General features: G+C 39.0%; 1 pseudogene; it reads left to right on the top strand.

Moving 5' to 3' along the window:
- The first annotated feature begins 2,872 nt into the window (after window positions 1-2,872).
- On the top strand, window positions 2,873-4,532 carry LOC131931284 (ER membrane protein complex subunit 2-like; annotated as a pseudogene).
- The last annotated feature ends 3,983 nt before the right edge of the window (window positions 4,533-8,515 follow it).

Below are 8,515 nucleotides of genomic sequence, written 5' to 3'. Positions count from 1 at the left end.
AAAGAACAAATAAGCATAGGCGGATATAAAAGTGGTCTAAATGGATAGGGTAGCGTTGAGGTCTTGCAGATCTTTTGAAATTCAACAGATCTTTCGTTTGTTTATAATTAGTCAATTACATATAAATTGTGCTGTTCTTTATATTTCTGAATTCATGTTTGCATATGCTTGTATAGCTATCAAAGTCAACCCCGCTACAACCCCCCCCCTCCCAAAAACAAAACACGACCAAATCAAATTAAATCTTAAAAAGCTATAAAATAACGTAACCCCCTCCCCACTAAGTATGTAGTCACTACATTCTGTCATTGACTGCGAGTGTCATATTTAAACGAGTGACATTCTTTTATTGCCCCATATCATTGTGCCCGATCGATTCGTGACATTCAAAACGGCACCAGCTGTAGCTGTGAAACTAAGACAAGTCATTACAAGTCTTGGGCCCATGTTGATTAGCGGAAATGTTTAAACGGCTATTTCATACATGGGGTCGTCCGTCTATAAACTATGCCACAGAGGCTAAGTGTGTTGGGGTGGGGATGTGGCGAGGGGGTAGGGTTCGGGATGGGAGGGGGGTGGTTCAGATTTTTTTGTGACGATTTCTAGGTTAGCGGAGTTGGGGGTTGTGGGGGGGGGGGGGATTCGACATTTTTAAAAATGATTGTCTGCAAAGGTAAAGATGTAAACATGACGACAGATTATTTATTTATAGTTTTTAAAGAAAAAAAATTGTGAGTTAAATACTTAATTTCGTGAGTTATAGTGATTTATAGGGCACGGGGTATGTGTGTTTGTGGGGTGGGGGGGGGGAAGGAGGGGGTTGTGTGTGTTAAAATATTATTTATATTTAAATGAAATCAGTTTGTTTGTAACGAACTTGGGTGTGAAGGGGAGGAGGGGGTATTGGTGATAATAGCGTGACGTCATATATAGACGAGACAATAATGACAAGTCACTATGCGATCACGTTTCAACATACGTGATGGATCACGTTTCAACAAACGTGATGGATCACGTTTTGTCGGACGTGACAACTTCACCGTGTCTCTTCACTGCAATAACGCAATAGACACGTGACGCCCAATCACAATAAGGCTTCGAAAAGTAATCGATGATAAAAATGTTTATATTTCTCCCCTCCGTTAAGCTCGCTGATAACGTTATAGCTAGAGTTTCTTCCAGGCATCTCTTGGGGGGGGGGGGGGGGGAGAAATGGAATTTATATAGAAAATATATACTTTTACCAGTGTCCGCCCCCCCCCACCCTCTCGAAAATATTAAGTGCCCCCCCCCCCCCCCAGCGGAGAAAAAATCTGGAAGAACCACTGGTTATACCTATAGGTCTATGGTGGGGACTAGCGGTAGAGAGCTAGACTGCTAACCCGAGAGTCTGGAGTTCGAATCCGGGTTCATATCAGTGGAACGTCCCTGAGTCTACCTTACGTTAGGGAAACAAAGGCGGTTTGGCAAAGTGCTGACCACACTATCCCTTCATATTCCGAGGCCAATGAATCATATGAACTCTACTTCATTTGCCCCATGTGCCTTGGGAACGAACGGCATTAAGAAGAAGAGAAGATGGGTCTGTAGTACACAAACAGCGTTGAATATAAAGTAAAGAAACGCTATGAAGCTTGTCTACACATTACAGTTTGCTAAAGCACAAATTTATGCTGCTTTTCGCACAGAGATTATAGCGTAATTGGAGGGAATTATCCGTCCATTTTATAATCGTTACAGCATTCTATAACACTATAAATTATGTAGATACACTTCAGACCTAGGTATTTGAGGGCAGTTGAAGAAGAGTTCCATGACCACGGCTTATGAAGAGATAGTGTGGTCAGATATATACCCACCCAAACCTCAGGTACCCATTAAAGCTGGATTGACTCAAGGATGTCAAACGGCCTTGATCCTTTCTTTATGTAGATGCCCTTCAGACCTAGGTATTTTAGGGTAGGTGAAGACGAGTTCAACTGTTTCCATGAACACGGCTTATGAAGGGAAAGTGTGGTTAGAGCTTAGTCCACCCAAAGGTCAGGTACTCATTAAAGCTGGGTAGACTCAATCATGGCAAACTCGAGACTCGAGTTACAACAAATGCGCTCTACCACCCGACCACACCGTTACACATATAACAACTCACACAATTTCACACTTGGTGATCAAGTCTCGTTTGGAGCCGAGATACTGGTCTAACCGGTGTTCGAACCTCGGCCTACATGTTTCACATGTTTAGTGCTCATTAAACTGAACCTTCAACAGCATTAGGTTGATTGAGTCATGCGTCCCTTGACAACACAATCTGTTTAGTTTTCCGACTCTTAGTAATTTAATTTTTTTTCCCATATAAAAGTTTACTCTTTACTCACATCAACCCCCCCCCTAACCTAAAAAAAAAACCCATTTCGTTTTCCGAGTTTTCGTCATTTTTTTTTTAAACTTAATTATTTTCCTATAATATTTTACCCTACTCCGATACTACCCCCCCCCCCCTAACCGAATTTACAAATTTACAACAGTCTGTTTAGTTTTTCTACTTTCAGCGGGTCATTCTGTTAATTTATTTTACATTTTATCCCCTCATCCCCCCCCCACCCTGAACAACAAAAGCAGGGAGATCACTCCACTAATTATTAAAAAGCATCTAAATGATCACTAATGTGACGTTAACTAGCCGATAATGGCAGGAGCTAGGATGAAAAAACAAACAAACAAGGGAAATAAGTCATGAATTAAAAAAAAAAACATTTCTTTTTTTAAAACACGACCGTCTAAATTTTGGCCTACTTTTGACATGTTTCTCTTTTTTTAAAATTCGTTTGTTTAGCTGCAAGCTCTCTAAAAGGAAACAATGTGATAAATATAGATGCCAGAAGATGCAAAGAGCAAAAGTTACAGTGAATATATGCAGGAAGAAAATATTTAAATTAAATCATTAATATAATAAATTATTACGTCTTATTCCAACCTCTCTAGATATTGCGTTATCTCTCACACACACAAGAAAACAAGATGGCTGCTATAGTAAATGAGCATGGTTGCATCTGTTGGAAACATCGCTAGTCTTCATTTATTACTGAAAAGTTTTAATTCAATTGTTTAAAAACAGAAGCACGAACAATTTCAAAGAAGTTCAGAGATGAACAAACTAGAGATTCTGATCTGGTTGTAAACATCTGGGATACAGTCATAATGGATTCATGTGCAAAACTTGGAGATGAGGTCTGGTTGGTGTATGAGCAAGTTTGTGCAGCGTCCCTTGACTGTCAGCGTTATGACATTGCTGAGCAATGTATACAACAACTGAATGAAAAATTTCCAAATAGCATCAGAGTAGCAAGGTTACAGGGAATGCTTCATGAAGCTAGAGAGGAGTACTCAGAAGCAGAGGATGAGTATAAAAGTATTCTTGAGAAAGATGAAACTAATATGTATGCAAGAAAAAGACAAGTTGCTATTTTGAAAGCAAGACAAAAGATTTCAGATGCTATTCAAAAGTTGAATATTTTAAAAGTTTTATGACAGACTATGAAGCATGGAATGAGCTGTGTGATTTGTATCTCTCACAACATGATTACAATAATGCAGATTTTTGTCTTGAGGAATTAATAATGTCCAGCCCTCACAATCATCTCTTTCATCAGAAGTATGCAATGAAAACAAGGAACTTGCCAGGACATACTTTTCTCAAGCTGTTAAATTAAACCCGAATAATCTCAGGGCCTTGAATGGCCTTCTTTTGTCTGCCTCATATCTGGCTGTCAGCTCGGGTAAAGGAGCAAAAGACAAACAAGTGAATTTAAAGTATGCCACATGGGCCAAAGAACAAATCCAAACCAAATATGAGAAACAGCAAGCAGAGTCCCAATTTAAAGAAACCAAAGTCACAGACTGTATGGAGAAACTTTTAGAATCATTACAATCCAACTGATCATATTAGATTGACAAGCTGAAAGTGCAATGATAGTTGTGAATGGAGTCATGAGTCTGCAATAATTTTGCATTTTTTTCCTGTGATTTATTTAAACAGATTAGAAGGTATCTAAAACAAATAAAGGATTTCCAGTTGACAAGTGCAGTGGTAATACAGGTGCAGGATTTTATTGAATCTAAAATAAATTGGTACTGAACTAACTGCCTACTGACACACGTCATTGTATTTACTTCTGTGCAGTTTGTGTTCTAAGAAGTCCGCTTTATCGGTAGGGTTAATGGTAAAGCACGTTTCATTGCAATTTTATTTCATAGCATTAAATTATCTGTATCTTTTTTTTAGAATGTTCTAAAAGTCAGTCATTATGAACTCCCTTATTACATTTTTTCTTAAACTTAAGGTAAAACAACCTTCACACAAAACCGCTTGCACATTTTTCCTGTCCATTTCATTGTTTTAAGTGTAAAATATCTGTATCCCTATCGATAAATAGAAATTGTTTTTGTATAAGTTTAGAGCCCTGTTCAGGGTTTTGAAAGAAGCAGAATGGAGCCATGTATATATTTTACACACAATTAAAAAGAAATCAATATTCTTCAAAAAAAAAAAAAAAGGTGTATGCAATTATTGGGACCAACACCCCCCCCCCACCTCCACAGAAGAACGCCCACGGCCGCTCCCCCCCCCCCCCCGAATGAAATTTAATTTATTTAAAAAGTATTCAGGCCTACCCCTAGTGTCCGTTCCCCCTCCCCCGGAAAATTATGCTCGCCCCCCCCCCACCCCCCTCTCCCCCCCAAAAAAATATTTAAAGTGCCCCCTCCCTTGGAGAAAAAAGTCTGAAAGAAACACTGGTACAGAATCGCCACACCCCATATAGTCTACACTCTCCCACTCTATTCAGACTCTCACAACCTCTCACACTTCAAATTTAGTTCGCCCTCCCACCCCCACAATTTCAAATCTCCCCCCACCCCCCACACACACTCCCCGGAGAAAAAATCTCAAAAAAAAAAAATAACCCACTGATACAGCCCCGCACACTCCATATAGTCCACAGCACTCTCACTATTTACAGCCAATCCAACTCTCAATAAACAATCCCGCTGGACAGCCTATTCAACTCCGTACAGCCTATTTAAATCCCCACCGTCAGGAAACAAATGACAAACTCAGCTTAAATTTGAGCGAGCTGCAGGAAAAAAGAGGTCACAATTTCAACCTGATCTGACCTCCTTTTCTAAATGTAGGTCGTGTGTTTGGTTGAGTGCGCTGCACGTTCATTAGTGCACATTTGTCGGGTGACACGTGATGTAGGAATCACAGGGTTAGACTTATCATTAGGATTAGGTCGTTTCGTTTGATATGTTGGTTTTTTTTTTCAATATACAACCTCGTTAATTCGGGGAACGTAAAGGCGATTTATTTTGATGGGAGCGACACAATTGATTTAACGAGACTACATATAGTTCTACTTCACCTATCTATATATATATAATTCTCTTCTGGGAGACGCTAGAAAACAAGCTACACCGCTACATGGTCTGGTGTGCTGTGGTTCACTCTAAATGTTTACAAACAGAGCCGGGCTTAGTGACGACTATTAGGGGCAGATAATTTAGTTTGAAACGATTTTAAACGTAGGGGGGGGGGGGGGCGGGACTAAATATAGTTTACTTTAACGGAGGGGGGGGAGGAGGGGGGGGGGGGTTATCGTCCTTAACGAGCTACTTATAGTCACTATAGTGTTTTAAAGAAATATTTTCCGTGGCAGCGTTGGTAGTGTCGAATTCACAAATTATGAATAACTGAAAAGTAGAAAAAACAACTAAATAGCGGCGTATGATATGCCGCGGGTCGGCTCGTTTATTAAAATTTACATGTTATCTAAATGAAACTTTACTTATATTTAAGTGAGAACATATGCGTTTTTTTAAAAAAAAAACACCTTTTATTACTAACAATTTTTTTACCCCTAAGGGAAGTAATTAATGTATAGTTTTTAAGGTTATAGTATTAAACAGATTGAATGCCTTTTATTTTCTTTAGAATTAGTGAACATATTTAAGAACAGCTAGCTTAATGCAACAAAACATAGAACTTTCCATCAATTGTGTATGTTTATGTTATGAAACTTTTAATGCTTACCGCATTATTATTTAACTATGCGAGGTCATTGAAACAGATAAATTAACTGTGCACATTTTTAAAAAATCACCGGGGGGGGGGGGGGGTGGACTGCAAAATTTAGAGAGGAATAAAGGCTTATTAAGTATTTTACCGTAAAGTCAATCCAAAAAGAAAAGCAGGCTGAAATCGGAGTCAATGGCCTCAATGGCGCAGTTGACACGTAACGCTTAATTGTGTTGGAGGCGTGGTCGAGTCGGCAAAAAGCTCATGGTTGATAAATTCGAACAAAAGTCTCGAGTTCAAACCCACTGGCAGATAAATCTCGATCCCCTTCAACACTAATAATTAAGAACGAAGAAGAAGAAGAAGAATCAACGACAGTAGAGTGGGTGACACCAAAATCTAATTACTTAAATGAAAACGATGCTTTTTCCACATGAATTAATAGGTGGATTGCACGCACACATTAATGCCCTTAGGCAAAATAGGAAAAGGATGTCACCAATTGCAACTATCTATGTATAAACCTATGTTAACCTTAATATATATATAGGCCTATATACCTTAATATATATATACATATATATATATATATATATATATATATATATATATATATATATATATATATATATAATTATTTATGTATTTTCTGTTGTGTTTTTCGGGGGGGGGGGGTGAAACTATGAGGCCCCGCACCGGGTGACGCCCGACCTCTCGACGCCACCTATTGTAACCGAAATTAATTCTGCTTCTGCCCTACTCCAGCACCCTCCATAGATACACCATCATTAATAACCTAATATTGTACAACCTAATTTAAATTCTCCTCCATCCATATCTTGTGTCACACACATCATAGTTTGCATGTCTTAATAAAGACATCCAGTCTGGAATCTCATGGTGGCGTCCTGTCTTAGTATCCAAGACGCGTCTGTCTCGCCAATCCCTCGGATTACCTGTCTCGGCTAGAGAGTTGTTATCAAGGGATTAGAGCGTCGGTGATTGGATTAGTCGAAAGACGGGATTAGTCATTTATCTTTGGTTGCGGTTTTATAATCATAATAGAACTTGTGGTATTGGAATTTATATCATGGAGTTTTTTATTTTGGATAATTTCTTGTACCAGTGTCCAATAATGGGCTCATCCTAAAATGTGTTTGTTATTTTAGTAGCAATGGGATGTAAGTTTTAGTGTTAGTGCAGTAGTGAGAGCTGGGGTCGGTAGAACATGAGGTAGTGCTTTTGTCAAGAACGTTAGGGTTGATGGGGCTGCGTGACTTAGCAGTAAAGCGTTAGGCTGCTAAACTCGAGTTCGAACCCGGGTTCAAGCCTGAGTCAACTCAGTTTTGATGGGTAGGCCCCTCCTCAACTCACGTAAGGGAAAGTGAAGGCAACTAGGCATAGCGCTGATTACACAATCCCCCTTCATATGCCGAGATCACATTAGCAGGTGAAATCTACTACACATGCCCTACGGATCTTCAGGTTCGAAAAGGAAACTTTATTTACGATATGTTTGAAATTAGCTAGTTGTGTTAGTTAGGCAATTACTACAAGTACCCTTACGGCTCTTTTAAAGAAGATTCTGTTGGTATGGCAATTATGGACAATGATTTGAAAAATAATTTTAATTGTTTTCTTAATCGGAAAAAAAAATAAACTGGGTTGTAACCTTTCTCAATATACTTTTACTTCATAGAATCAAGTCAGTCCCAATAAAACTCATGAGCAGCAAAAGTATATGTAAAAAGGCAGGTGTTCCTATCACTAACCCCTTCACTCGCTTTGGTACCTTTATCAAGGATTTTTTAAAATAGTACTTTGTGACATAAAATCTGATTGAATGTATAACATGCAAAGATGTAATTGGACTTGGCCAACTGTATTTCAAGGTTATTTGGTGGTCTAAAGCAGTGGTTCTTAATATTTGTTTTTTGAGGCACCGAACACTACCAGTTTCATTTATCGAGCCAATGTATGTAGTTCTGACAAAATCCGATCGTGAATTATATGAGCCTGATGTGTGTATTGACCTCAGCTTAACCCTTGAGATTACTCATCGAACCTCTGGGGTTCGATCGAACCCAGGTAAAGAACCACTGGTCTATAGGTCAGCTCACGATTACTAGTTAACACAAAAGTTACTAGTTTTTTTCTGGATTTTGGCCCGTATACCATCCTTGAGTCCACCCAGCTCTGATGGGTACCTGACTCAATTCTAGGAAAGTAAAGGCGGCTGGGCATATTACCGAGCATATTATACTTTCCAATGTAGGGGGCAGATAAATAAATAAACCGTCTTTCATATACTCTTGGGCAGTGTTTCTATCAGGCATCTCTCAGAGTTCTCCACCACACCTCCTCGACGAAATGGAAAAAAAAAAAAACATAATTTATAACGAAAAACCTTGACCAGTGTCCGACCCCTCTATGAAATTTTGA

This window comes from Physella acuta, unplaced genomic scaffold (assembly GCF_028476545.2).
Source record: "Physella acuta isolate Inbredline_101_S28 unplaced genomic scaffold, ASM2847654v3 ptg001936l, whole genome shotgun sequence".
Lineage (NCBI taxonomy): Eukaryota > Metazoa > Mollusca > Gastropoda > Physidae > Physella > Physella acuta.
This window is presented reverse-complemented; position numbering and strand designations above follow the sequence as displayed.